The 22,958-nt window shown below is 36.0% G+C and overlaps 1 protein-coding gene across 9 annotated transcripts in view; it reads right to left on the bottom strand.

The window, feature by feature from the left end:
• LOC107626874 overlaps positions 1-22,958 on the bottom strand; it is a 153,808-nt gene that overhangs the window by 80,374 nt on the left and 50,476 nt on the right. The gene's annotated exons all lie outside the window — the stretch shown is intronic.

Raw genomic sequence — 22,958 nt, 5'->3', positions numbered from 1 at the left:
TAAGTAACATGGAGTTCAACACCAGCTAATAACCAGATATACTCCTCAATAAAATGAAGTTGTTGAAAGAAAGAATAAAACCATCATAGATATAGTCAGATGTATGCTCAAGTCAAAACATATGCCTAAAGAATTTTGGGTAGAAACAATTGCAACAGCAGTTCATATTTTAAACAGATGTCTAACAAAGAGTGTTCGTAATAAGATTTTAGTAGAAGCTTGGAGTTCTATTCATCATTTCAGAGTCTTTAAATATATTGTTTATGTCCATATTTTAACAATTAAAAAAGAAGTTAGATGACAAAGATGAGAAGTATATCTTTATCGACTACAGACTCAAAAATATATAAGTTATACAATCCAAATTAAAAAAGATAATCATAAGCAGAAACGTGATATTTGACAAAAAAAAAAAATGTGGTATTAGAATGCAATGACAGAAAAGCAGTCGACCATCATTTCAAATGTTCGTTTGTTCAGAGAGCGGCAAATTTGATAACATGTCTATTAGCTAAAGATAATATTAAAACTCATCATACTTATGTGGATTGGCTCGGCCCAATGAACCCCTGCTGCACCTTTTGCAGTGTTATTTTGTTCATTAGATTTATTGTTATTTGACTTTTCTCCTTTATTATTATGTTTGTAGGGGAGTCAACTTCACCAAGTTTGGCGTTCGGCTTCATAATTTTTTTTGTTTTATATTTTTTACAAAATTCTCTAACCTTTTGTTTCATGTTTTTTTCTCTTTTTATATTTTGTCTATGTAATTAATTTATGTTTAACTTTAAAAAATTTTGTGTCTAATTTTATAAATTTTTGTGCTTTTTAATTATTTACAGAATTCTATAACTCTTTGTTTCATAATTTTTTTTATTTCTCTTATTTTTTGTTGTTTCTTCCTCTAAGAAAACGAAAAGTGGAGAAATTAATAAAAATATCAAATAGAGAACAAGTTAAAGAAAAAAGAAGAAGAAGTAGAAAATAAATGTAGCAACAGCGGAAGAAGAAAAAACGTGTCATTCACTTATTTTTTGTGTTAATCATTTTTGATGAGTTAATCAATAACTAAATCAACTTGGTTGGACTTAATTATAAAAAATGTTTGTACGTAAAAGATTTTAATGAAGTCATGAAAAATTTGGATAAATATGTAAAAGTCCTCGACAAGCCTTACTAAGATCAAGTAAAGAATAGACTTAAGATGCTTTTTAGAGATTTAAAATGAATCATCAAATGTTGAAAAAAAACTTAAAACACAGCAGGTTAAAATCCAAAATCTTCATGTTTCATAACTGATTATGCAGGTTTGCATCCATCATCGTTATAACTTAGAATACACTGTTTTGGCATTATATTATTTTTGGAATAAGAAAATCTACTATTGAGGTGAATTCATGTTTAAAGTAATAAAATCAGAATATTTTTGTACTAACTATTGTTTTATTTTGTTAACTATAATTATAATTCTTTTATTAATTTAAGGTAATAATGTCATGTATTGAACAAAATATTAGATGTACTAAGTTTTAAATATATATATCTTTTTTTTTATAGTGAAGGGGCCAACGGACTAAATTTTAAATATATTACATTATACTATCAAATTATATCACTTACTCTAATAATTATATCGAATTAGATTACTAAAACACTGACTTCTATCCTGTGCTAGCAATCCTAGTTAAGGAAGCGGACTTTATCCTATCACAATTTTTGAGAAAGGAAAAAATATACATCATCATTATCATAACACAGCACATTTTATACACTAAAACGATGTTATATAAAAATATATCTGCGTGCCATTGTCAATCCTATTCTTAAAAACAATTTTTTTTATAACTTCAATAAAAATCACATTCTTTTAATATTGTAAAATGATTATAACTAAATTTAGACCCTCGCATTGCGCGACAATAAAATAGATATATATTATTAAAAGATGTATTCGTAAATTAGATTTTAAATAAAATTACAAAAATAAAAGAGAAAAAAAAAGGTGAGATATAAATAATATAACTAATAAATACAATTAGACCAAAAATAAAAAAATTAAAAAGAAATTTGTAAAAGTCTAGTATTTTAGAAATTTATTACCTAATACACATGATTAATAAACTAAAAAAAAGAATTGTGGTCTTCAACCCAATTCTTCAAATACTTATATAAAACATTAAAAGAATGGAGGAAAAAGAATAAGAATAAGGGCGGATGGAGCTTAGCTCCGACAATGTGGGCCATGGTCTCCTAAAGTTTTTATAAAAGAATTAGTAGTACTATTTAAAAAAAAAAACAAATGTAGCTCAATTGATTTAAACCTTAAATTTTTACCTTAGACTTGTGGGATCAACTTTCACTTTTTGTATTTATTCAATCATTTTTAATTTTAAACATTAACATCTTGGACTTGGATTTCAATGAATTTTTACAAATTAAAGATCTTATTGATTTATTCATACAAATTAAAATTTCATTCTCATCATCATTTATTATTCTCATTATCAACAAGATATTTTAATGTTGGAATTAGTTGTGGCAAAATTACTTTTTTTTTTATCTATATAGTTATTTATTTTACAATAACATCTTGGACTTGAACTTCAATGAATTTTTATAAATTAAAAATTTTATTGGCTTATTTATACAAATTAAAATCTCATTCTCATTATTATTTATTATTCTCATTATCAACTAGATTTTATAATTTTAATGATTAGTTGTAGTAAAATTAATTTCTTTTTATCTATATAGCTATTTATTTTACAATTTTAATTTTAAAATTCTTAAAGTATTTTATAATATCTATCTATATAATTTTTTATTTATTGTCATATTAGTAATAAACTTAAAAATATTATTTTATAAATTTTATTTTAATATAAATATTATTATATAATTTTTATGTTAAAAAAATTTTTTTCCCAAAAAAATTTTTCAAGCTCTGCTGGTTGTCTTCTAACCTTATTTTTGAAGTAGGACCTATAAAATGAGTGAGTGAAACTAATAAAATCACAATTTGTATAGAAATAGATCAATGTAGTTCGGCTTGAATAACTTTGCAGTTAAATGAACTCGAATTCAGAGTACGTAAGTTGGTTCATCTAACTATGAATGTAAATGGATATTTTAGAATTAGAGATTTATATTTAGGTATACATATATTTATATTGTTTTTATTATTTATGACTATTAAAGTGACAATTATAGTTACTGTTGTAACATATAAAAGATAATTATAAAATTTAATTACCTTTATTAATGCCAATAACACTAATCCATTACATAATAAAAGGATCAAAAGAATTGAGAAGTATTTTAATTAAAAATGAAAAGATTAAAAGATAATTTTATTACTTAAGCTGATATAACATCATAATAGAGAAACTTAAGCTGACATAGCATAAAAATCTAGGAGAATAAGAATGAATATAAATGCTCTTTTTAACTCTGTTTTAATATATAGATAATAGATAAATTAACTTTCATATATAAAAATAAGTTAGTGCTCTCAATAACTTAACCAGACACATCTTATATCTTGTATAAAAATACAAGGTATAATTTTATTCATAAAAACATACACTTAGCTTATAGCTATGCCACTTAAAAGACAATCACACACTTCTTCCTACATAGTAATACATGAACTTATTCATATCATGCACACCACACCACACTTAGAGAAATGAATATTTGTTGTCATGATGGGATCCACTTATATCCTCTTAGTGTATTTAGTCTCCCATAGAACCTTAAAATTAAAATTTCATAAACAATTGTATTAGATATTGGCTAAAGTTAAAAAGGTTTTGAGATTGAAAAATGCAAAACTCTCCATATGATTTGAGTTGAAGGATTGTTAACCAAAAGTAAAACTTTCCCATATCAAATATAAATATATAACTATTAAATTAACTAGTGTGTATTTTTAGCTAATTTGTTACATGGCCTAATTTCATAACTCTGGTTGTCATAATTATGAGATTATATCCATACAAAATCACAATGAAACCATAACCGTTTCCAATTTTATTTATTTTTTCAAAAATAAAAAATAAAAAACCTCACCAACAGTCCTTATTTATTTCTCCTTTGCTCCTTGATTAGACTATTCGTTTTGGTGAATTGCAAAACATGAAAGCGAAATTAAAAATGATACAAATTGAGCACAAAGGAACTAACTTACATGTTTAATTATGATTGTGCTAATAACTCATCATCAGTGCTGCTTCATCCGATTATCAGCATAATTTAATGCAATTATAAAACATTATTTGCTGTATGTGTATGCTAAATTGTTTGTTGATTGAACACAGAATTTACTTGGAGAATATGAAAACTGGTTGCCCAACAAGGGAGATTATAGAAGGAGTCTTTTGAAAAACGATGGCCATCTTTGAATCACGAAAATAGTGAGATTAATTGAGAAGAATGAGTCATTAAAGAAAGTGGATCAAGCTGAGAGTGCAGTAGTGCAGCTTCAAAGTCATTTGAGCAACAAGTTGGTGAGATATGATGGTAAGTGGATCAAAGCTGTTTTATGTAATATTATATTGTGGAAGAGAAGAATATGCTTGTCTAATAAGTTTGAAGTGTCTCTGGGCTTTGGCCTTGTTAGGGTTAACATTCAAAGTGATATGGATAACTGTGGTCACAGTATTGTATTCAAGTAAGGTTAAGGCCTCCAAAGTGATGTCTATATGTTGAGAAATTATTATTGCTGCTACACTCATGCATCTGGGTTGCTGCTTCATTTTTTTAGTTACTTTTTTCCATTAGTGTTGTTATGCAAAGAGAAACCCGGAGCAACGGTTTAGTTGTTTGGGTGACTTCAAGGTAATGTGGATCCCATCCCATGTGGAACTTCTTCAGTAGTAAATGTTCTCATGATCGTTTTCCTTTTGTATATTGAGGTTTGACATCATACAAATATCATATAAAAATTTTTATTCTCTTGATAAGTAAGTGATATACATCTTCTTATCACTTACTCTCTTTATTACCTATTATTTTTCTATGTGCTTGGAGTCATTAATATTTTTTCTAAAATTAATTTCAAAATAAGACGCATAGTTTAAAATTTGGTAATATTAATTATAAAAATTTATTAATTATAGACATCATATGTATGAAATTATGAATATTATGAGTACAAAATTATGGATGTTATTAATATGAAATTCTCGATGTTATGCGTATGAATTTATGGATGTTATGAGTAAATTTATCAATTGAATAAATTAATTTAAGAATTTTTGACATTTTTTAAATTCAATTATGAAAAAATTTAAAAACATCTATGTTAATTTGATAGTTACTTATGCAATAACTAAAAAATAATATGTGTATGGATGTAATATCTAATAAACATTAATTTAATTTTAGATGTTAGTTGTATATAATTATGGATGTTATGTATATGAACTTATGAATACTATGTGTATGAACTTAGTTAGTATAGTATAATTATAGATGCACATAAAAAAAATTAAATCAGTTTATTACCATATCTCATCAAAGTTAGTGTAGTCTTTCATATTCTCGAAAATTGATTGACGGACAATAATCTTATTGGGTGAGTTTGCCTGTTGTTCAAATTATTCTTCAATTCCTTCTTATAAATTTCTTTGTCCTATCCCAATTGTGCTTGTAATTGAAATAGAGTTGTGATTTTTAGCCTATTAAACCAAGCTTTTACATTTATCAACGTTTGTAATAATAATAAATGAATTAAAGGAAATAAAAATCAATTACAATTAAAATCATTTAATTAATATTATTATCGTTTTTAATTGTTATTAATAATTATTGTATTCTTAAGTTTAAGATTTGAATCTCTCTGTAAAGATGCCATTCCATTGGTATCTATTTATTAAGCATAGGAGAGAGAATCATATGACATTATAACATTCAAATTATAAAAGGAAATATTAAATAGTGATTACAAGAATGTCTAATAGTTAGGGATATGATATTATAATTAATATCATTAATAAGTGGGGTTGATAAGAATATGATAAATAAATTGATAGGAGAGTGAAATAGAAAATTAAAATATTATTAAGTTATATAAATGAAGTACATTATGAAAAATTTTGGCTAATTATGGCTGAAAATTTTTTATTACCAAATTTTTCCCCTTAAAATTATAGTTATTATACTGTCAATATATCTGAAATTTTTTAAATTTTAGTTTTTATCGACTTTTGGTGGAGTGGGTGTGGCTGGTGTATCTAGGGATGTCAATGGGGGCAGGGCGGGAGTGGGGGATGCCTCCCTGCTCCCCATCCCTGCCCTCAGATTTGCTCCCCATCCCCGTTCCCATTCCCCGCCGTGGGGGAATATTGCTCCCCATCCTCATTCTCCACAGGGCCCCATTCCCCGCCGGGACCCCATTTCCCATCTACATAATAATTATAACTAATTATTAATTTTCATATGAATAGAGCTGCAAGTATCTATCTTATACAAAAACTGCAAGATTTTATACAAAAAGTCTAAATAACACGATGGTGACTTCTTTCGAAATGACGCAATGGAGAAACGAAACAATGAGCCAAAGGATAAAGCAGTGGACGAGGTGGGAGACACGGCAACAGAGAGGAGAATGGACACGACGACAGAGTTACAAAAAAGAATGTCGCAAATAGAAATTACGACACGGTAAGGGTGATGGCACGGTGAGGAGTGACGATGTGGTAAGAAGGGTGGCGAGGGGGTGGCTGCAGAGAGGTTGGATGGAGTATAGACAGCGTTAGGGATCTCTGAATTGAAGAAGGGTTATGCAAATAAAGATTAGGAGTTTTGGGTTTCTATATATATGTATGTCTGTAAAATGACTAAAAAAGATATATGAGAAATAAACTATTAAGGATAATTTAGGAAATTCAAAATTTTCGGGGAATAGCGGGGACGAGGCGGGAATCCCCATGCATGCTTCGGGGGGATTTTGTCCCCCATCCCCCTCTCCACGGAAAAAATTTCCCACAATCGGATCTCTATTCGGGACAGTCCCCGCAGAGATCCCCGCGTCTCAGAAATTTTTGCCATCCCTAGGTGTATCTGCTTTGCTACTGACATCTGTGTTACCAACAACACTTGCTCTTGCCATTTGTTCTGCTGGCGGCTATTATGATTTTCTAATTTTTACTTATAATCAGTCTTCCTTTCTTGTTGCTCAAGATTGTATTTCCAAATCTTAAATCTTCTAAAATAAATATATTGCATTGTTATGGCAAGAGTTGTTATCATGCAACCTAAAGAATACGTCCCTTTAGATTCATATTTTATAAATAAGAAATGTAGATTGGTATGTGACTAAGGATTTAATTGGTTTAATTTATGATCATGTTGATGACTTGGTGATGAAATTTGGTTGATGTAAGTACGGGTTGAGAGATGGATCAGAAACTTGCAGGTCGAGGCGGATGCCGGATTATTTGACTGGAGGAATGGGGGCACTCCGACGCTCAAGTCAGAATGGATCTAAGAGGTATAAGGTGTATAGAGTGAAGACATACTTGAGGGGGCCTGGGGCTCCCCTTTATATAGGTGATGATGGTAATTATCTTATCTTATCTTATTTGGTTAAGATAAGGGAGGTATTTGAATCTGATTGTTGGTTAGAAGCTCTAGCGGGCCGGTTTTGGGCCTTCTAGAAGGATGAGATGGGTCGAACCCGGGTTGGATAACCGGGTTCAGAGACTATTCCGGACGCGGGATCCGTGGGTCGGATCCGTAACAGTTACCCCGCAGTGGGAGAGCGAGTGAGGTCGGTCTCCGTTGCTGAAGGATGTGGCTTCTGCTGGCCGTGGGTTTTCTCGATTTATCGATACGTAGCTTTCGAGCCTTTTTGAGGGGACAGCACATCGGACTCTGGTTTTTATCTGGGGCTCATCTCCCTTGGAGTTCGTGTCTTTGGCTGATGTGATCTTTTGGTATTCTTGCGGCCGTTTCTTTTCTGGGGCGTGCTGTCCATTGCGCTTTTGAGAGAGCATTTATTGTGAGGGGACGCTTGGGTTGCTTTCCGTGCTCAGTTTTGTTTTAAAGGGTATTCTTGTCCTTCTATTATTCGAAACCATTTCGATTTTTTGCCTCCCTTCCTTCATTTGTTTCATTTTCCAGTTTTCTTCTTGTTTTGTTTGTTCTGCGAATCCTTCTTTTATCGTCCTTCATTCTGGTGCCTTTGTTCGTTGCTCTTCGTGCTCTTACTCCTAGTTTTGGTGTTTTCCAAATTCGCACTTGACTTATTAGGTTGGTGTTCTTTTCCATTTACCTTTTGTAATCTGCATTGCTTGCTATATGCGAATTTTTCCTTGCTTTTGTTTGGTGTTTTTGCTTAGTGTGGGTTGGGACAGTGTCCTGTTTTTGTGTGATGGTGCTTTGTTTTTTGGGGTAGTGGGTTTCATTTTTGAGGGGATGAGCACCACTGTGTAGTTGGCAGTAGGTAGTGGCGTCTGTTTGGTTTTTCCTCAGTGTTTTTTGCCGCGCGGCTTTCCTGATGGTGGTGCTCATCTCTGTTTTAGGTATGACTCGGCGGAGGACTGAGGGTGTAGGCGCTCCGGTGATCTCGATGGGGGGCGTTCCCTCCCTTTATTCCTAGGTAACTAGTGATGTTTGGGGGACACCATCGCGGATGACGAAGGCGGACCTTTAGCGGCTCCGCGATCAGGGAGTTGTTTATGGGGGTGGCAACGCCGAGTGCCATTATGAGCTTGCCCTCCCCGGGGTCGACGAGAGAGTTTGTTACACCAATCTCGACTCGCCGACCGTTCTGAATCGGATGTGGGTGTATGAGGCGATGTTCACCTAATTCGGCGTGCGGCTCCCCTTTTCGCCTTTTGTCCAGCAGTTGTTGAGTCGGTGTTCTGTGGTGCCGTCCCAGCAGCATCCAAATAGCTGGGCGGCGATTCGGACTTTCGAGCTTGTGTGTGAGTACCTGGAGCTCCCAGACTCAGTGAACATTTTCCTTTTCCTTTTCCTCTTCTTATGCACCTTGCATACCAAAGAGGGGAAGCATAAGAAGGGGTACATGTCGTTTAGGACCCAACCTCACCGTTGTGTCTTCGGTTTATACGAGGACTCTTTTCATGGTTTTAAAGGGGGTACTTCAAGGTGCGTCCTGCTAAGGGGCATCATCCCTTCTGGTTAACATTGGAGGGGGAACGTCGGTTTTCGACGTATTCGAATTACGGCGAGGGGCCGTCGGTTCTGACACGGGTAACTCAGGAGTTCTTGTCCCCGGAGGATCGGGACGTCGCCAGTGTTCTCTAGCATTTGTTTAGGGAGCGTCCCTTGAACCTAGGGATGTGATGGGGGATCCGATTGCTTGCTGGACTTTTGTTGGTGTGTAGCTTTACTTGTTTCTATTACTTGCTGGACTTTTTCCAGTTGAGATGGCTGGAGGTATGACATCTTTGGCACGGCTGAAGGCGGCCATGGACCGAGAAGAAGCGTCGGCAGCTTTGCCCTCCACTCCTTCTTCCCGTCGTGCCGGGGATTCTCGGGCTGTTTCGCAGGAGGTGGTCTCGGCTGGGGCTTGGGCTAGGGGTGGTGGACGCGTCTCTCCTGGCTTGGCAATTTTTGTCGGGGATGAGGAAGTGGTGTTGTTTCGGCTACTGAGGCTTCCCGGAAGCGGAAGAGGCCGGAAGAGATCAGTAGCGAGAATTTGAGGGAAGAAGGTGCTATTCCGTCCATGATGGACCAGAGTTTCGATGCTCCGGCTTTCATTGATCAGTACTTGATGCCTGGCACCGAGGGTTTTTTGATAATTATGACGTGACTTTCCAAGCCAAGTCGGTGTATCGGGCCCTCCTTCGTTCCGCTGTGATAGTTCGGAAGGCTGAACCCGTTATGGCTCAGGTTGGCCTTCTTGACAAGAAGCTGCGCTTGGCTCAGTCTGAGGTAGATAAGCTGAAGGAGCAGCTTGAAGCGTCTGAGGTGGCGAGGGAAAAGGCGGTGAAGTCGTTCGAGGAGGTTGGGGCTGAGATCCTCCGTCTTTTGGAGGTTGAGACTTCACTAGTAGCTCAGCTTGAAGGGGAGCGGAAGAAAGCTTCGGATGATGAGACCCGTGCTGCCGTGCTCCTTTCCGAGATGGAGACCTTGAAGACTGAAGCGGCGGGTTTGAAGGCCGAAGCTGAGGGTCTGAAGAAGGAGAAGGCAGAGCTGTTGGCTGATGCGAAAGAGGCGATATCGGCGACTGAAGAGACGATGAGGGCCCAAGCTCAGGTTCTTGCCCCGGGTGTCGACGTGTCTGTCATGGGGGCGTTCAAGGTCGTCCAGGATGGTCGCATCGTGGATATTTGAGTAGGGCTCCTCGTGTTCTTTTTTCTTCTGTTTGTGCCGATTTAGAAACTTGTAATCTTTTTTTCGATTTTCTGGTCGTGTGGCCATTTTTATGACTTTGAATGCTTTTGACTTTGGTTACTTATGTTTTTTGGGCCGTCGGGGCCGTTTGTTTTTTGACCCGTTTTAGTTGGCATGAGTGTGCTTTGGCCGTTTGGGCTCTTTATTCCTAAGCCGTTTGTATTGACTTTCGCTAGTCATCCATGAGTCGTTTTTTGTCGTGACTTAGGATGTTTGTTAATAAGCCGTTTAGTCGTTTGTTATGGATATCTGTTTTTAGGCCTCGAGGGTGATCGATCCTCGATGTTGGCCGTTTGTTGTTTTTCCGTTATGGGGGGTTGTGGCAATGGTATAGGGAAAAGCAAGGCAAGTCCGTAGTATAAATGGAATTTTATTAAGTTGGGCCTCGTTAAAACCCTCCGATGTGGTGAGAAAGAGTACCCAAAAATAATACTTGAATAAAGTAAGGCAACAGAGATTAAAAAATGGAGGGGATAAAATAACATTTATATGCAAATGAAAATAACTCAAAAGAAAATAAAGCAAAGGAATAAGTAAAAGATGACTTGAAGGTAAGGGATGAGCCTACGCGTAATATCGTCGCAAGTTGGCGGCGTTCCAGGTCCTTAGGATCTCGGCGCCGTTAAGTCGTTCGCGCTTGTATGCTCCCTTTCCTATTATTGCCTTGACTCTGTATGGGCCTTCCCAATTCGGGGTGAGTTTCCCTCCTCCGGGGGTGGGGGTGCCGATGTCGTTCCGTCGTAGGACGAGGTCTTCGGGTGTGAATTTCTGTCGGACTATGCCACGATTATACCTTAGGCTGATTCTTTGCTTTAGGACTAGCTCTCGTATATGGGCTATGCTTCTCACCTCGTCCATGAGGTCCCATTCTGCCTCTTCGTCGTTGCCTCCGATTGTTCTTCTACTGCTCGGGTCTCCTACCTCTACCGGGATAATGGCTTCTACGCCGTATGTTAGGCGAAAAGGGGTTTCCCCTGTGGATGTCTGGGGTGTGGTTCGGTATGACCAGAGGACTGATCCAAGTTTGTCGGCCCATAGCCCTTTGGCCCCATCAAGCCGTTTCTTGAGTCCCTTGACTATTATCTTGTTTGCGGACTCCACCTGTCCGTTTGTCTGGGGGTGTTCCACCGAGCTGAAACGGTGGGATATGTGTAGCCCCTCCAAGAATTCTCTGAATTTTTTATCGGTGAATTAGGTTTCATTGTCCGAGATTACAATCTAGGGAATCCCAAACCGGGTTATTATATATTTCCATAAGAAATTTCGGCATTGGGTTGCCGTGATGGAGGCCAGGGGTTCAGCCTCGATCTATTTGGTGTAGTAGTCTATGGCGACGATGAGGTATTGGAGTTGTCCGTGTGCCGTGGGAAAAGGGCCGACGAGGTCGACGCCCCCATGTTCCGAATGGCCGTTCCGCCGTTATGAGGTTGAGCTGGTGTGGGGCGGCTTGGTGGAAGTTGGCATGTATCTGGCATTTGCTGTAGTTTTTTACCGGCTGCATGGGGTCCCTGATGACCGAGGGCCAGAAGTATCCAGCCCGGATAACTTTATGGGCCAGGATTTTGCCTCCGATGTGATGGCCGCAGTAGCCTTCATGGTTTTCGCAGAGTATGTACTCCGTGTCCCCGGGCTCGACGCACTTGAGTAGGGGCTGCGAGAGTCCTCGTTTGTACAATTGTCCTGTTACGACGGTGTAGTTAGCGGCTTTTCTTTTTATCTGATTTGCTTCTTTAGGATCCTCGGGTAGTACTCCGTTGAGGAGGTATTGTAGGATAGGGGAGCTCCATGACTCCTGGTCGGAGATCGGTAGGCTGGTGTCGGTCGCGGTTGATACAGACGACTTTCTGACCACTTCTTGAATTAGCGATCGGTTACCTTGTCCTGGCTTGGTGTTGGCCAGTTTCGAGAGGTATAAGGTGTGTAGAGTGAATGACATACCTGAGGGGGTCTGGGGCTCCCCTTTATATAGGTGATGGTAATTATCTTATCTTATATTATTTGGTTAAGATAAGGGAGGTATTTGAATTTGATTGTTGGTTAGAAGCTCTAGCGGGCCGATTTCGGGCCTTCTAGAAGGACGAGATGGGTCGAACTCGGGTAACCGAGTTCGGAGACTATTCCGGGCGTGGGATCCGTGGGTCGGATCCGTAATAGTTGACATATATTTCTGTCAGGTATCTTGCTATATCAAATTTCCCAAGGTGCAAAGTGTGATAGATAAAGTGAAAGCAAAAGCAGAGAAGTTGGTATCTGAGCTTGAAGAGGCCATGAAGAAAGATTTCAACGAAGCTATGAAAAATTTGGATGAGTATGTGAAAGTCCTTGGCAAGCCATACCAAGATCATGCACAAAATAGACTTAATATGCTTCTAGAGATTCAAGAGGATTTATCGAATGTTGAAAAAAAAAAACTTCGAAAATATTGGAAGTTGAAATTCAAAATCTTCTCGTCTTGTGACTTTGAATGTGCCGTTTTGCAACCATCTTCATTTTTGCTGATGTTGATGATGCTTAGGAATTCTCCACTATATTTTGGCATAATATTATTTTTCGAATAAGAAAATCTATTATGACGTGAATTTAGTAATAATGTCAAAGAGTATTTCTCTACGAACTCTTGATTCATTAATTATAATTATGATTTTTTGGGTAAAATATTTGTTGTACCAAAAATTTTTGAGAAATTTTAAATTATTCTTTTACATTTTAATTTGTTTTGATTTTGTGTGCTGCACCTTTGCAGTCTGCACAATCTCTACAAACTTGTGTCGTCTGAGTCCCTCTATATCAGTGAGCAATTCGAACTCCATATTTACAACCTGTATGTTAGATTATTACAAAGCTTTTGGTTCACTTGTGGAAATATTATGATGAGAGAAAACCAAAGATACGGTGAGGGAGGAGAATGACAGTGGGAAGAGGTTACGAACTTACAATAAAAAATGCAACAATCTAGCAAGGTATAACTTTTAGTGGGAGAAATATATAATGATGATCTCATTTATTATAATCACAAATTATGCTATTTCAAATTAAATGATTTATATAATAATGATCTCATTTATTGTTATAAATGTTAAATTGAATAAGTTATTATTACTTTTGATTTGGAATTAAATGAGAATAAAACCGGATATTATCTTTTGTTTCTTAGATAATTATTTTTTGAATTTTAGATATATTATCTTTTAGACTTTATATACTATTTTATTTGGGTTTCAGGGTTTAATGGGTGCCATGCTCAAATATAAATAGGCCTTCAGATTTTCGGTCCCCAATATACCAAAGCCGCCTTTGTTGCTCTTTCTCCATCAAAAGAGTTGCAATTCAGCCACCTAGGGATACAGAAGGCTTTGGTTGAGGAAGATCGAAAGAACCACAAGATCCAAATCCCTCCATTAATTTCTGACTCTTATGAGTAAAGGTATGCTTCCGCATTATAATATATTTTTGGTGATTCAATAGGGATAATCTGAGTTATTGAAATTAATTTATTCCAACAAATAGTATCAGAGCCATCCATAATTTGGTCATAAAAAATATTCAATTTTATTATTATTTTATTCGATATACGTTAATATTGCGTAGCTTACGTTAACATTATCGCACCGCAAAATTATATATAGAGGTAATGACCAAATCAGTACCCGAAAGATTCAAACGCTGACATTTTGGTACCTCACTATTGTTATTGACAAAATGGTCCTTAAAAGATTTTAAAATTTGACAAGCGTACCCACGAGTTCACCGGAGCACATTTCCGGCAAGCACAGTGCTGACATGACCACTGCGTTTTGATGACATGGCAAATACCCTTCCCCCCCCCCATTCTTCCCCATATTTTAGAGGTAATGACCAAATCAGTACCCGAAAGATTCAAACGCTGACATTTTGGTACCTCACTATTGTTATTGACAAAATGGTCCTTAAAAGATTTTAAAATTTGACAAGCGTACCCACGAGTTCACCGGAGCACATTTCCGGCAAGCACAGTGCTGATATGGCCACTGCGTTTTGATGACATGGCAAATCCCCTTCCCCACCCTAATTCTTCTCCTTCTCCTTCCCCCTCCCCAACGCACTCCCCCTTCCCCTTCCTGAATGCATTCTCCCCCTCCCCAACCCTAATCCTTCCCTCCCCCTCCCTAATCCTAATCCCCCATCTCCAACGCACTTCCCCCTCCTCAATCCAAAATTCCTCTTTCTGAACCCTAATCCCCTTCCTTTACCCTTTTGAATTCTAATCCCCTTCCCAACCCAGTGTCTCACACTCTCAACTCTATCTCTCCTTCGTCTTCACTGCTGTCGCCAACCAGAATTAGGAAACTAAATCTTCATCTTTTGTCAGAGAATCCTCATCATGAATTATCCAAAACCCAAATTTAGCTACCCTGAATAAAAAAAAGGCAAGACTTTTGAAGTAAAAAACAGCACTTTGCAATAATCAGCATTCCTCAGAAAAATGTGAGAGTAATAAAGAGTAAATCAGTAAAACACCAATGAAAGAAAGCACTTTTTGGCATGAAAGAAAGCACTTTTGGGTGAAGGGTGGCCAAGCTTGCCGGGAAAGGCCATCTGGGGCTCAAGATCAGTGGAAGTCCGGCGAGCAGAGGGGGAGAATTCATCGGAGTTGTTGGGTCTAAGGAACCTCTCAAAGATGGCCATGAGAAGGAACATGGAGATGTTAAATTTGGCAATATCACCCAAACCAGAGAGATGAGATTAGACGAGCTTATCTTAAATGGGGTTCATATTAAAAATATTTTGACAATTATTTTCTATCTGGCCCCCCCAAAATTTTGTTTCAAGTTTCGCCACTGGAGATGAGGATGGCAGTGGCCACAAAGCCAAAGGAGACAGCGTTGACTGAACTCTCGAAGTTGGTCAAATGGGAGTCATCTCTGCTCTGCACATTCACATTCATTGGAGACCCTATTGGTGCCCACCCACCATTGTTGTTGTTGCTGTTGTTCTCTTCAACCACCATTTCTTTCAAAACTACTCTGATGCTGTAGTATTCTTCTGTTATGCTATACTTTCAGCATGTTGGTTTTTAATTAATTCTGGTAAAAGTAATAGCTTGTCTTGGTTTTAGTGGAGAATTAGTTAAGGAAGGGGATTAGGGTTCGAAAAGGGGGATTTTGGATTAAGGAGGGAGAAGTGCGTTGGAGATGGGGGATTAGGATTAGGGAGGGGGAGGGAAGGATTAGGGTTGGGGAGGGAGAGAATGCATTAGAAAGGGGAAGGGGGGAGTGCGTTGGGGAGGGGGAAGGAGAAGGAGAAGAATTAGGGTGGGGAAGGGTATTTGCCATGTCATCAAAATGCAGTGGCCATGTCAGCACTGTGCTTGCCGGAAATGTGCTCCAGTGAACTCGTGGGTACGCTTGTCAAATTTTAAAATCTTTTAAGGACCATTTTGTCAATAACAATAGTGAAGTACTTAAATATCAGCGTTTGAATCTTTCGGGTACTGATTTGGTCATTACCTCATTATATATATAATGGATGAACACTATTCTTCTACGGCCCTGTCAATTATTGTTGCACATATATAATATATACCGTTGTGGATTTGGGTTATAGTGCTCTTATATACATACTGACATGGCCATTTACATACATATATATTTGATCGTTTGGATATATATATTTTGATTGTTGTGTGCTTATAATGTAAGCTGAGCATCTTTTGGTTAATTTTTTTTTATATAAAATGATGCTCATAAACTAATGATTTATATACGGTTTTCATCTTTTGTTAAATTAACTGAGCATTATTGAATTATAATTTTTTTTGAATTTAATTGTATGTGTCATTAGTTTGATATAAAATTAATGAATTATCTTCTTGGGATATAAGGATTAATATGTATATGTCACTTATGTAAATATTGATCTACCAAAGAAAGATTTATATTTGGCCAAATTACGAGTACACATCAATAATATTTGAGTAATAAAAAAAATATTAATTGTTACATAAAGAAATTAGTAACAATTTGGATTATTATACCTATCTATTTTATAAAAATTTGGTTTTAGAATAAATTGATTGAACATTATGCTGCCAAAGTAGTCTCTTTTGTGAAAATTGATTTATTCAAAATATTAGGAATATGGTGATATGTAATTCATGCGAATATTAGTCAGCCCAAAAGAAGGTCTATATTTGGCCGAATTACATACACATATTGATGGTAAATAAATATTTGAGTAACTGATTAAGAATAAAGTAATACTTATTATTTATGCGAACAATAATCGGCCCAAAGGAAGTTTATTGTTTGGCTAAATAATAAGCATTACACACTTTTGTTTATTTTCTATTAATTATGCGGTCAATAATTGGCCCAAAAGAAGGTTATTGTTTGGCCAATTAATAGAAAATATATGCGGTAATAAATAGGTTGCGAAATTTAAGTTTCTATGTGCGCATTAAGTCAGTCCAAAGAAAGGCTCAATTTGTGACAGAAATTTCGATAATATTTGATTACTACAATGAGAGTATCACTTACAGTTAATTTTCTATCCAAAGATTAAAAATTAATGTTGTTCTAGATATCTCAATATGGTTTTTCCCATTATTTAACTAATGTTTACTGCATGTTCCTTTTTATTCTAATCCAGAAACTCTGGCTTTAACTACCAATGTTTCTGCACAAATTAGCAGTATTCCTATGCTGAATGGTTCAAACTTTAAAGTTTGGAAGGATGCCTTGGAGATTGTCCTCGGTTGTATGGATCTAGATATAACTCTTCGAGAGGAGAAACCCACTTCCAATTGAATGAGCATTATGATCATGAAACGCTCAATTCCTGAGACGTTTCGGGGCTCAATTACTGAGAATAAAGATGCCAAACAGTTCCTAAAAGATGTTGAAAAATTCTTTACTAAGAATGAAAAAGCGGAGGCAAGTAGTCTTTTGAGCAAACTTGTCTCCATGAGGTATAAAGGTAAAGGGAACATAAGGGAGTAGATTATGGAAATGTCTCATCTTGCTTCAAAATTGAAAGCACTAAAGTTAGAGTTGTCTGAAGATTTACTCGTGCATTTCATTTTGATTTCCCTTCATGCACACTTTGGGCAATTCAAAGTGAGTTATAACACTCTGAAGAACACTTGGTCCTTAAATGAGCTTATATCTCACTGTGTGCAAGAAGAAGAGAGGCTACAGCAAGATAAGACTGAAAGTGCTCATATGACTTCATCTTCTCAGTATAAAAGAAAGCGTGATACTACTGCGGATGTGCCTTCTCAGCAGAAAAAGGCTAAGAAACAGGATCAAGTTTCAACTTGTTTCTTCTGTAAGAAGGTGGGACACATGAAGAAGAATTGTACCAAATATGCCACCTGGGCTGTAAAGAAGGTTTTAATTCTTACTTTCATTTGTTCTGAGGCTAGTTTAAGTTATGCACCTTTTGATACTTGGTGGGTAGATTCTGCTGCTACTACTCATGTAAGTGTTACTATGCAGGGTTGTCTGTGGAGCCGACCGCCAAGTGATGCTGAAAGATACATCTATGTGGCAGACGGTAATATAGTTGCAGTCGAATCTATAGGAAGCTTTAGATTATGTTCCACGAGTGGATTTTACTTGGATTTATTAGAGACATTTTATGTACCGTCATTTAGACGGAATTTGGTTTCTGTTTCTCGTTTGGACAAATCAGGTTATTTTTGTTCGTTCAGAGACAATAAAGTTAGTCTCTTCTAGAATTCGAATAATATTTGCTCTGTTCATTTGGTGGATAATCTATATAGGCTTAACTTAAATTCCTATAATAATGAAATACTGCAAACGGGTACAAAACAAAAACTAAATAAGAATTCAGCATCATTATAGCATAAACGCCTAGGTCACATCTCTAAACAGAGAATTCAGAGGCTCGTGTCGGATGGAATTCTTGGACCCCTAAATTTGGCGGATTTTGAAGTCTGCATTGAGTACATAAAGGGAAAAAGGACAAACGAAAAGAAATTAGGTGCCGATAGAGCTAAAGATGTCTTAGAACTGATACATACCAATATATGTGGCCCATTCCCTACTGTCTCTTGGAATGGACAACAGTACTTTATTACATTCATAGATGATTACTCTCATTACGGGTATCTATATTTAATTCATGAAAAGTCCTAAGCCTTGGATGTTTTTAAGTCTTTCAAAGCTGAAGTTGAACTTCAACTTGGAAAGAAAATTAAAGCTGTCAAATCTGATCGTGGTGGTGAATACTACGGAAGACATGATGGTTCAAGTGAGTAACATCCTGGGCCTTTCTCTCTTTTCCTAGAGGAGTGTGGTATTGTTCCGCAATACACCATGCCAGGAAAACCTAGCATGAATGGTGTTGCAGAACGAAGAAACCGAACTCTTAAGGACATGGTAAGAAGTATGATTAGTCATTCTTCCTTGCCTGAATCACTCTGGGGAGAAGTCTTAAAGACTGCAGTGTACATCCTTAATAGGGTACCAAGCAAAGCAGTTAACAAAACCCCATATGAAATTTGGACTGGGAAAAGGCTCAGTATAAAGCATTTGCATATTTGGGGATGTCCAGGTGAGGCGCGACCTTATAGGCCGCATGAAAGAAAATTGGACTCAAGGACAATTAGTTGCTATTTTGTTGGTTACGCCGAGCGTTCACGGGGGTACAAGTTTTACAATCCTGCATCAAGGTCTATTTTTTGAAATGGGAAATGTGAGATTTCTTGAGGATGTTGAGTTTGGGGGGAAGAAAATATTAGAAATGTATCTTTTGATGAGGATTCTATAACTGACAATGATCTGGTCTTTGTGCCTATTATTGTTCAAGATACAGTTATAGTACAAGAGCATAATGAGAATCCTACTGTAGATCCAGTTGCAGTACAAGAGAACAATGAGAATATTGTTGTTGCTCAAGATGCTGCTATAGTACAGGAAAATAATGAGAATCCTTCTCAATCCCAACCCATACAACAAGCTCAACAACCTTAAGAAGTGTCATTAAGGAGATCCAACAGAGAAAGGAGAAAATTCATCTATGATTTCAAACAAGCTTCCCGTTAATGGTTTCACAAGTTTCATCAAGTTATTACCTCATATAATTTTGAGGTAAATATTATAGAGAAATGTGTATACTGCAAGTTCAGTGGGAGTAAATACATCTTTTTGGTCTTATATGTTGATGACATTCTACTTGCCAGTAACGATATAGGCTTGTTGCATGAAACTAAGAAATTTCTATCGAACAAATTCGAAATGAAAGATCTTGGTGATGCCTCTTTTGTATTACAAATCGAGATACTAAGAGATCATTCTTAAGATATTCTTGAATTATCACAAAAGAACTATATCGAAAAGATTTTAAGTAGATATGGCATGGAAAGTTGTAGACCAATTGACACACCCGTAGCTAAAAGAGACAAGTTTAGTCTCAAGCAATGCCCCAAAATGATCTTGAGAAGACAGCAATGCATGATAAACCTTATGCATTAGCACTAGGGAATTTAATGTATGCTCAAGTTTGCACACATCCCGATATATCATTTATAGTGGGAGTGTTGGGTAGATACTTGAGCAATCTGGACATGGATAATTGGATAGCTGTTAAACGCATAATGCGTTATTTAAAGAGAACAAAGGATTACATGCTTACTTATCGGAGATCAGAAAATTTGGAGATCATTAGGTACTCTGATTCTGATTTCATGGCATATGGTTGCAAAACCTTGTCACTGAGCTTCATATAGTAGATGACATTGAAAGGCTATTAAAGATATTTTGTGACAATAAGTCAGCAGTATTATACTCCAACAACAATAAGAGCTTGACAAAATCGAAGCATATAGGCATCAAGTTCTTAGTTGTTAAGGAGAAAGTTTAAAGAAAAAAACAGATTTCCATAGAACATATAGAAACAGAGTATATGCTAGCAGACTCACTAACCAAGGGATTGGTCCCTAAAGTCTTTCATGAGCACACTGCTCGGATGGGTGTCAATATTTGTGATGCCTTAGTTTAGTGGGAGTTTATTTTATGCTATATGTCCTATGACAGATAATTGAATTATGTTTCTGCAGAATTAAGTTGATGGTTTGTTTCATGTTATGTGAAATATTCATTTTGCAATATTTATATTGTGTTTGATCTCAATAAAGTTTGGACCAGCTGGAAATAGACATGCATGAGATCACTTGGCATGTAATTTTCATATTACTCATCCAAATTTGATCTATGTTGTTAAGTATATTAGGATGATGATTGTCTTGGTTTAGTCATGACATTAATGTGATAAAAGCTGCGATAGTTCCATATCTAATGTATGAGACGGACCAGATTGTTAAAGTAATGAGAGAAATAGCATTCAGATGCACGCATAAAGTTTATAAGATGTGATTATATCAAGAAAGAGTATATGTATAGCCCAAGTAGGAGATTGTTAGGAAATTATTTTAATTTCCTAATTTATTTGTGGGCAATACATATATTAATTATAATCACAAATTATGCTATTTCAAATTAAATGACTTATATAATGATGATCTCATTTATTGTTATAAATGTTAAATTGAATAAGTCATTATTACTTTTGATTTGGAATTAAATGAGATTAAAACCGGATATTATCTTTTGTTCCTTAGATAATTATCTTTTGGATTTTAGATATATTATCTTTTGGACTTTAGATACTATTTTATTTGGGTTTTAGGGTTTAATGGGTGCCATGCTCAAATATAAATAGGCCTTCAGGGTTTGGGTCCCCAATATACCAATGCCGCCTTTGTTGCTCTTTCCCCATCAAAAGAGTTGCAATTCAGCCGCCTAGGGATACAGAAGGCTTAAGATTGAAAGAACCACAAGATCCAAATCCTTCCATCAATTTCTGACTCTTATGAGTAAAGGTACGCTTCCGCATTATAATATATTTTTGGTGATTCAATATGGATAATCTGAGTTATTGAAATTAATTTATTCCAATAAGAACAAGAAAATTGGCACACGAAGAGAAGGATAACGAGTTGATCTCAACCCCTCTATATCCACCTTGCATTGAAGACATCATTAAAAAGAAATTGGTGTAATCTTGGCTTGAACGGACAAGACAAAAGGGAAGAAAGATCCACATAAAAGGAATTTGCAACAAAGGAGAGAAAAAAGGGGACAAATCAGAAAAATATATGCAAGATAAAAAAAAAGCAAAAGAACAGGACAAATTTAGTTATGATTTTTGTTGTGAATTTTGTTACTTGCGGAGTTTGTTTGCTGTAAAGATTAGCTATGAATTTTGTCGCAAATTGATTATTTGCGAAATTTCCTGTAAAGGTAAGTGGTAATTTTTGTTGTAAAAATTAATTGTGAATTTTACTGAGGGTGTATTATTTGTGAAAGTTGTTGTCACATGAACCTATGAATTTTGTTGTGAATTTGGTACATGTGAAAGATTTGAAGCTAAATTTAAAACAAAATTCGACAAATTATTTAATTTATTATGAAATTATCTGGGAATTTTATAGATTTTTTGCGATAAAGTTCGTAGATAAATTACCTGCAAATTTAAGAATTCGTAGCAATAGTTATCCATGAGTTCATATACTGCAGATTGAATTTTGCAGCAAAAATTGCAGCAAACAAAATTATTTGTTAATTTCGATAAATATTTACAGAAAAATCTGTAGCTAATCAACTATTTTTTAGTAGTGATGTAAGAATAAAAAAGGATAGTCACAGAAGAAGAAAAAACTAACTAAGAAAGAGCTAGAGAAAAGTTGAAAAGTTTATGGGCATGAGAATAAAAATGACAGTCATATAGAAAACATATTGTAGTAATGAGAATGCAATTTTGAAATAATTTTGGAGGACAGTCATAAATGACAGAAAAGTTCTAGAAAAAGTTAGCATAAAACTAAGGTTTAGAGCAAGGAAAAGAACTAGTTTTGGTCAGGTTGGGATATTAACTTATTACAATGATCTTGTTTTCTTTGGGGTTGAATTTTGAAGAATGGGTTGTATAATGGTGTGTGTGTAAAAATTCTTAATCTATAGTACCAAAGAAAAGTGTCCATACAATCTACGACGACAATGCAAAAGACGCCTCCTGGGAGCTTGAGCCCAAGCACTTGGATCGCTCCTCCCCCTGGACAGTACAAGATAAATGTTGATGCGGCTGTGATTAATGGGAAGACCGGTGGTGTAGGTGTGGTAATTAGAGATTGGGAGGGGGTAGTTATGGCTGCTGCCACATTGGAGACTCATTACTTACTTTCAGTTATGAAAGCAGAGGCAATGGCAATATTCATGGGCTTGAATATAGCAGCCCATGGATGTTTTTTTGATTTGGAAATAGAAGGTGATAACATTGGAATTGTAGAAGTTTTAGTCTCAACACATAACCTTACTGGTCCTTTTGGCACCATCATAGCAAACTGTAAAGCTCTTTTGAATAGGTTTAGGCTTTACAAATTTTTACATGTAAAAAGAAAAGGTAATTTAGTAGCGCACTCTCTAGCAAATTTGGCACTTACCAGACCAAACTTAATATGGTTGGAAGAAACTCTCTTAGAGATTTGTAATCAGGTCCATTTAGATATTTTGGACCTTGTTGTTTAATAT

The sequence above is a fragment of the Arachis ipaensis genome, chromosome B02 (genome assembly GCF_000816755.2).
Source record: "Arachis ipaensis cultivar K30076 chromosome B02, Araip1.1, whole genome shotgun sequence".
NCBI lineage: Eukaryota > Viridiplantae > Streptophyta > Magnoliopsida > Fabales > Fabaceae > Arachis > Arachis ipaensis.
The sequence above is the reverse complement of the archived record's forward strand: the minus strand, read 5'-3'. Positions and strand labels throughout refer to the sequence as shown.